The 6,702-nt window shown below is 46.1% G+C and overlaps 1 pseudogene; it reads left to right on the top strand.

The window, feature by feature from the left end:
- Nucleotides 1-2,510: 2,510 nt before the first annotated feature.
- On the top strand, nt 2,511-3,117 carry LOC112862643 (large ribosomal subunit protein uL15 pseudogene; annotated as a pseudogene).
- The last annotated feature ends 3,585 nt before the right edge of the window (nt 3,118-6,702 follow it).

Here is a 6,702-nt window from a genome sequence, read left to right as displayed (position 1 = left end):
TATCCACGAGACCTCCAGAATTCAAGCACTTCTCACACCCCTGTTCCCAATACTCTAGGGTTCAAGCCATCCTAATCGCTTGCCTGGTGTGGTGGAATTTGTTTTTGTCAGCTTGGCTGAGCTGGAACTGTGTTTCCCAGAATTTCCTTTCTTGTGTAGTTTTGGGTGAGAATTTGCCCCCGAGAGAGAGATTTAGGCAGGATTTGGAGGCAGAAGTGAGGCTGCGGCCAAGCTTACTCTTGGAAGGCTGGTACAGGGTCAGATGCTGCTGTAGCTCATGCACATTTTCTCCGATCTGCTGGCTCCCCTGGTCAGTGTAAGGCAGCAGCCAGGCCCACATGTCCTCTAGCAACCCCTGGTTCTCTACCTTCCGCTTCTCCAGCTCCAGGGTTAACTGTCTGTGTCTATGAAGGGCATCAGCTTCTATCACTGGTCATCAAAATGGAGGCTTGAAGGTGAGGAGAGACCAACAGGAGGCCTAGCTTGTCCTCGTGGGTTCCAGTTCATCTTCAGGGGTCCAGTTTGACCTTGACATCCACGACTTCGTGTCCATCTTTCAGAACCGCCTTATTGATTTCTAGCTCAACACCGGATACACAAGTAACAACTGTGTGGAAACCGCTTAACCAACCCTCATAATTGTGTAAGGTTGAATACCTATAATAAAACCTCAATTTTATATCGCTCCTAATGGTTCTGCTTCTCTGATACAACCCTGGTCAATATACCTGGACTTTTTGCAGTTGACTCTGTCCGTGCCCTCCTGGGCAGCCAGAGTCAACCTGTTAAAATTTGTCAGACATGTCACTCTGTTCAAATCCTTCCCATCTCATTCTAAGTAAATGCTAGTCTTTATTCTAACTGTCCCACACTCAGTTTAGATGTCTCCCAGCGGTCAATATCCTTGCATCATCTCCAGGCGTTACCGGATGCCTCAGCATCATCAGGAGGCAAATGCTAGCCTTTGGCATGAACTCAAGTAAGCCTGCTATAGTGGAATCAGAGAAGCTTTGGCATTCACGTCTGACCCATCTGGACCCATAAAAGCTCTGGCTTGCCCAGAAACAGCCCAGTGGAATGAGTTCACACGATTCCAAAGCTCAGACTGTTAGGACCCTGTTCATGACCATGAGACTAGACAATGAAAAATGAAAAATTGCTGAGAGGTGAATTCCTCCCTATCCTTCCTTCTTATGGACTATTCTAAGACATGGTGGCTCTGTGTGGCCTCTTTGAAGAGATCCCACGTGACTGAACAACTGGCTTTGATTTTTGTGGGACCCTGGCCAGCGAAGTGATGCGCTAGCTTGTATTTCTTTCCTCCCTTCTCCGTTTCACTTCTCCTTTCCCCTGGCTTTGGGGATTGCAACTCCCAAGAAAGCATTAGCATACAACCTTCAATTCAGGCTTCAATTCATTTTCTAGGGAACATAGGCTGACATTTAGTACCAGAAGAGGTCCTAGAAAAAAGGCCTTCAGAGTGTGAGTCTGTGGTGGTTCTTCTCACTTATGTGAAGGCAGTAGGGATCTCATTGCTGGTAGCACGTGCAGTGGTACTAACCTTGGCTTTCAGTGGGCATCACAGTTATGAAAGCTTTCTCTTGTGGTGCAGGAAAGAGTAGGTAGAAAACTACATCCAGGATCAGACAGGTGATAAGTGGCATGGTTGCAAAGAAGTCTAACTGTGCAACTTTAGCCCACCTCCTATGTCAGAGTCAAGGTCCTGACAAGGAAAGAGTAGGACCCTGAGACCCGGGATAGGGACATTAGGGTAGACGAATCTAAGAGCCTTTATCTCGTAAATTCTCCTGAGTTTTCCTGGGTGGGAGAGCCACCCCTGCCCTCTTGCCAAGGAAGAACAATTTCGCCTTTCCTTGAGACTATGCAATAATTTCACATGAAGCAGGCACCTCATAAGATGACATTTATTCTCCTCAAAACCTGCTCCCATTACCTCCTCAAATAACTAGGGTCAGTTCCTGGCAAATCCTGAGTGGGAAAACTGAAGTCCAGACCTGGGAAAAATAAGCTACACATCAGAGGAATCGAAAGACCTAGCTAATACATGTAGGAGAGATCTTGGGGGTTTTGGACATGGCAGTGAGGGGCAGCATGGCAGAATAGAAGACTGGCTAATAAGGAACACATCATCATGGACCACTGTCCCATAACTCAGGCTTCAATATATTTTTTAAAGATTTTATTTTGAAGTAATCTCTACAACCAATGTGGGGCTTAAACCCGTAAGGGTGAGATCAAGAGTTACATGTTCCACCAACTGAGCCAACCAGGTGCCCCTCAGCCTTCAATAATCTTGCAAGGATAGCTAGACTTGGTCTCTGGTAGATAGTTTCCAAAGATGGTCACCATCAATTCCTTCCCTTCCTCTATATACACACCACTCCTCACATCAAGAGATGGAGTCTGTTTTCCTCTTCTCGAACTTGGATTGGCCTTGTAACTTGCCTTAACTAACAGAATATGGCAGCTCTTTCGTCTGGGCTGCCAATATGCCATCCAGACTGAGGAAGACCTGGAAACTTCGGGGCCACGTGAGCCATGGCCATGGCCACGTCGGCAAGCACCAGAAACACCCAGGAGGCCAGGGTCATGCTGGTGGCATGCATCATGACAGGATCAACCTTGACAAATATCACCTAGGCTACTTTGGAAAAGTTGGTAGGAGGCATCACCACTTAGAGAGGAACCAGAGCTTCCGCCCAACTGTCAACCTTGATAAACTGTGGACCTTGGTCCTTGAGCAGACATACCCATGTCTGCCAAAAACAAGACAGGAGCTGGTCCTCGCATCGATGTGGTGCGATCGGGCTACTACAGAGTTTTGGGAAAGGACAAGCTCCCCGAACAGCCCATCTTCGTGAAGGCCAAATTCTTCAGTAGCAGAGCCAAGGAGAAGATTAAAGGTGTGGAGGGCACCTGTGTCCTGGGAACTTAAAGCCACAACAGAGGGAGGTTCATTAAATACTAACAAGTGCTTTTCAAAGAGAGAGAGAGAGAGAGAGAGCGAGAGAGAGAGAATATGGTAGAAGTGACACTGTTCTCGTTCCAGACCTAAGGTTTAAGAAGATCAGCAGTTCCCATTTCCTCCCTCTTAGAAGCCAGCCACCATGTATGTAAGAAGTCCAACCACACTGAGACCCTCATACTGTGAGGGAGTACAAGCCAGCCATGTGGAGACACCATATTAAGAGAGATAACTGACCAGTCCCTGGGTGTTCCATCCATTCCAGTTGAAGTGCTATTTGTGTAAGTGAAAAGGACACCTTGGATATTTCTTCTCCCACAAACACCTGCAAACACCACATGAAGCATATGGACACCCAACTAAGCCTAACCCAGATTGCAGAATTGTGAGAAATGATGAATTGCTGTTGTTCTATGTCTTTAAGGTTTTTTTTGGGGGGGGGTTGTTATTCAGCAAGAAATAATTGAAATATGGTTTAATACTTTGCAAGGGCTGTTCCGTAAAGCAGGATGATGGCTTACAACAAATGAGGTCAAGATGCTAGGACTTCCATGGTAGAGTGCTTAAGAAGAGGTCAGAAAGTTCAGGGAGAGGGGTGCCTGGCTGGCTCAGTCAGAAGAGCATGCTACTCTTGAGCATGAGTTCAAGCCCTACATTGGATGTAGAGATTACTTAGACAAATAAAACTTAAAAAAAAGAAAGAAAGAAATTTCAAGGAGGTGGGAATGAAAGACCTAAGAGCTCAGCACCTGACTATGTTCTCTAGAAGGGCCCAGAGGACACTCTCTTTACTAAGGCAATAAGGGGTTCACTGAGAAAGGGGACAGCAGCATCTCTGAGTAGCTCAGTGGTGTCTGTCTTCAGTAGGCTGAGAAGAAGAGTAGGAGATGATGCCGTGGAACTGAGATCCCTAATATCAATAGTCATGTTGGGATTCCAGAATGGCAAATGTGGCATCCAAGGCCAGGTCAATATGATTTCTATCATGGGCAGCAAGCTCAAAGCGACAATGAGGGTGCCCTGATCCGCAGGGACCTATGGCAAATTGACTATGGGGAGGGATGGATGGATGGACAGCTGACTGGGTAGCCCTCTCTCTCTCTCTCTCTCTCTCTACACACACACACACACACACACACACACACACACACACACACACGTGTATACACATACATATATATGATTTTGTTTTATTTTTTGAGAGAGAGAGAGAGAAAGCAGGGGAGGGGCAGAGAGGAAGGAATCTCAAGCAGGCTCCATGCTCAGCATGGAGCTGGACACAGGGCTCGATCCCACAACCGTGGGATCATGACCTGAGCTGAAATCAAGAGTCAGATACTCAACCAACTGAGCCACCCAGGTGCCCCCTTTCGATTTTATTTTTTTAAGTTTGTTTGTTTGTTTGTTTATTTGAGATAGAGAGAGCAGGGGAGAGACAGAGAGAGGGAAAGAGAGACAATCCCAAGCAGGCTCTGCAATGTCAGTGCAGAGCCTGATATGGAGCTTGAACTCACAAACCGTGAGATCATGACCCGAGCCAAAGTCAGACGCTTTAACTGACTGAGACACCCAGGCACCCCTCCTTCAATTATTTTTAAATAATCTCTACAGACTGGGTAATTCTCAGTATCTATCTATCTTTCTATTTATATCTAATTTTTAAGTAATCTCTACATCCAACATGGGGCTTGAACTTACAACCCCAAAATCAAGAGCCGCATACTCTACCAACTGAGCCAGAGAGATGTCAATTTTTCATTAAAAAAAAAAAATCAAGAGTTGGGGAGCCTAGATGGCTCACCTGGTTACGTGTCCAGCTCTTGATTTCAGCTCAGGTCATGATCTCGTGATTTGTGAGATCAAGTCCCACGTTGGGCTCTATACTCACAGTGCAGAGCCTGCTTGGGATTCTCTCTCTCCCTCTCTCTGCCTCTCCCTGATGTGTGCACTCTCTCTCTCTCTCAAAATAAATAAATTAATTTTAAAAAAAATCAAGAGCTGGGGCGCCTGGATGGCTCATTCAGGTTGAGCATGCGACTCTTAACCGGTTCAGGTCATGGTCCCCGCGTCATGGGATTGAGCCCTGCGTCTGGCTCCCTCCTAAGCATGAAACTTCTTAAGATTTTCTCTCTCCTTCTCTCTCTACCCCCCTCCCCTGCTTGTGCTCTCTCTCTCTCTCTCTCTCACTCTAAAAAAAAAAAAAAAGGAATGGTAAAAAAAAATCGAGAGCAATCAAGACCTGATAAGCAGAAGACTGACATTAATTCCACAATGGAAAATCACAGTCTCTCATCCAGATCCTAGATCTAAGTTCACAGAATCAGAACCCCTTGTCTATAGGAGAGGCCTTGCCCCATTAAGGAACAACTCTGAAGTGAGTCATACCATAGTTACATATAGTAAATGTTCCTCCAATCCTTCCTCAAAGAGATCTGCTTCCACTTGCCGGGATGATTGTGCGTTAGGAAAAGAAAAATGTTCAGAATTTTCAAAGATCGTTAAAGACACGGAGTCTGCGCTGACACAGAAACTAGCAGACACAAAGCACCAACATAGCTTTCTGGCTAGAGTAGGAATGAAGAGAGGCCAGGTGATAGATGGAGGTTAGCTTACATCCAGTGGATTACACGATCCTGCAGATACAATGTGGCTGGAGGCACCTGTGGTAGAAAATGTCTCCATAGGGAGTTTATGGGAGTTCAAAAAGGAGAGCTGCAGTGAGGACTCCTGAGATTCTGGAGTAAGAACATACTACTCACCATGGTCCATTTGAACAAAAAGGTCCATTTTTCCCCCACTTTTTTTTATATTTATTTTTGAGAGAGATAAAGAGACAGACCATGATGGGTGAGGGGCAGAGAGAGAGGGAGACACAGAATCCAAAGCAGGTTCCAGGCTCTGAGCTGTCAGAACAGAGCCTGACACAGGGCTCGAATTCACAAACCGAACCATGAGATCATGACCTGAGCCGAAGTTGGACCCTTAACCGACTAAGCCACCCAGGCGCCCCTCCCCCACTTTTTTCTATTATTTACTTTTTTTTTTTTTTTTGTAATTTACATCCAAGTTAGTTAACATAATGAACAAAAAGGTCCTGATGTGTCACTGGGCCCCAATGTGATCTCTGGATGCCAGGTAGCTGTATGTCTTCAGCTAGATGTTATCAGACAGGCAGAGCAGCAATCCAATATGATGAAGGTGGTAAATTCAGGGCTGGGCTCATAGGGTTCAGAAGACACAAGTAAATCAAATGAATAGACAGCTCAGACTCCCATGGCATCTAACTCTGTTGATCTGACACCTCTCTTTTAACCCATACCTATGGTCTCATGAAGGGTTCCCTGCAACCAATTTATAAAAGAGGAAAGAAGTCGGGTGCCTGGGTGGCTCAGTTGGTTGAGCGCCTGACTCCTGGTTTCAGCTCAGGTCATGATCTCACGATATGTGAGTTCAAGCCCCACATAGGGTTCTGTGCAGCTCAGAGCCTGCTTGGGATTCTCTCTCTCTCCCTCTCTCTCTCTCTCTGCCCCTCCCCCCGTTTATGCTCTCTCTCTCTCGCTCTCTCTAGATAAATGAATAAACCTTAAAAAGATTTTTTTAATAAAAAAAAAAAAGAGGAAAGGGGCGCCTGGGTGGCTCAATTGGTTAAGCGTCCAACTTCAGCTCAGGTCATGATCTCATAGTTCCTGAGTTCCAGCCCCGCGTCGGGCTCTGTG

Source organism: Puma concolor, chromosome C1 (assembly GCF_028749965.1).
Source record: "Puma concolor isolate L17-30 chromosome C1, mPumCon1.1.hap2, whole genome shotgun sequence".
Classification (NCBI taxonomy): Eukaryota; Metazoa; Chordata; class Mammalia; order Carnivora; family Felidae; genus Puma; species Puma concolor.
Note: the sequence above shows the minus strand (reverse complement) of the source record. Positions and strands in the feature narration are given on the sequence as shown.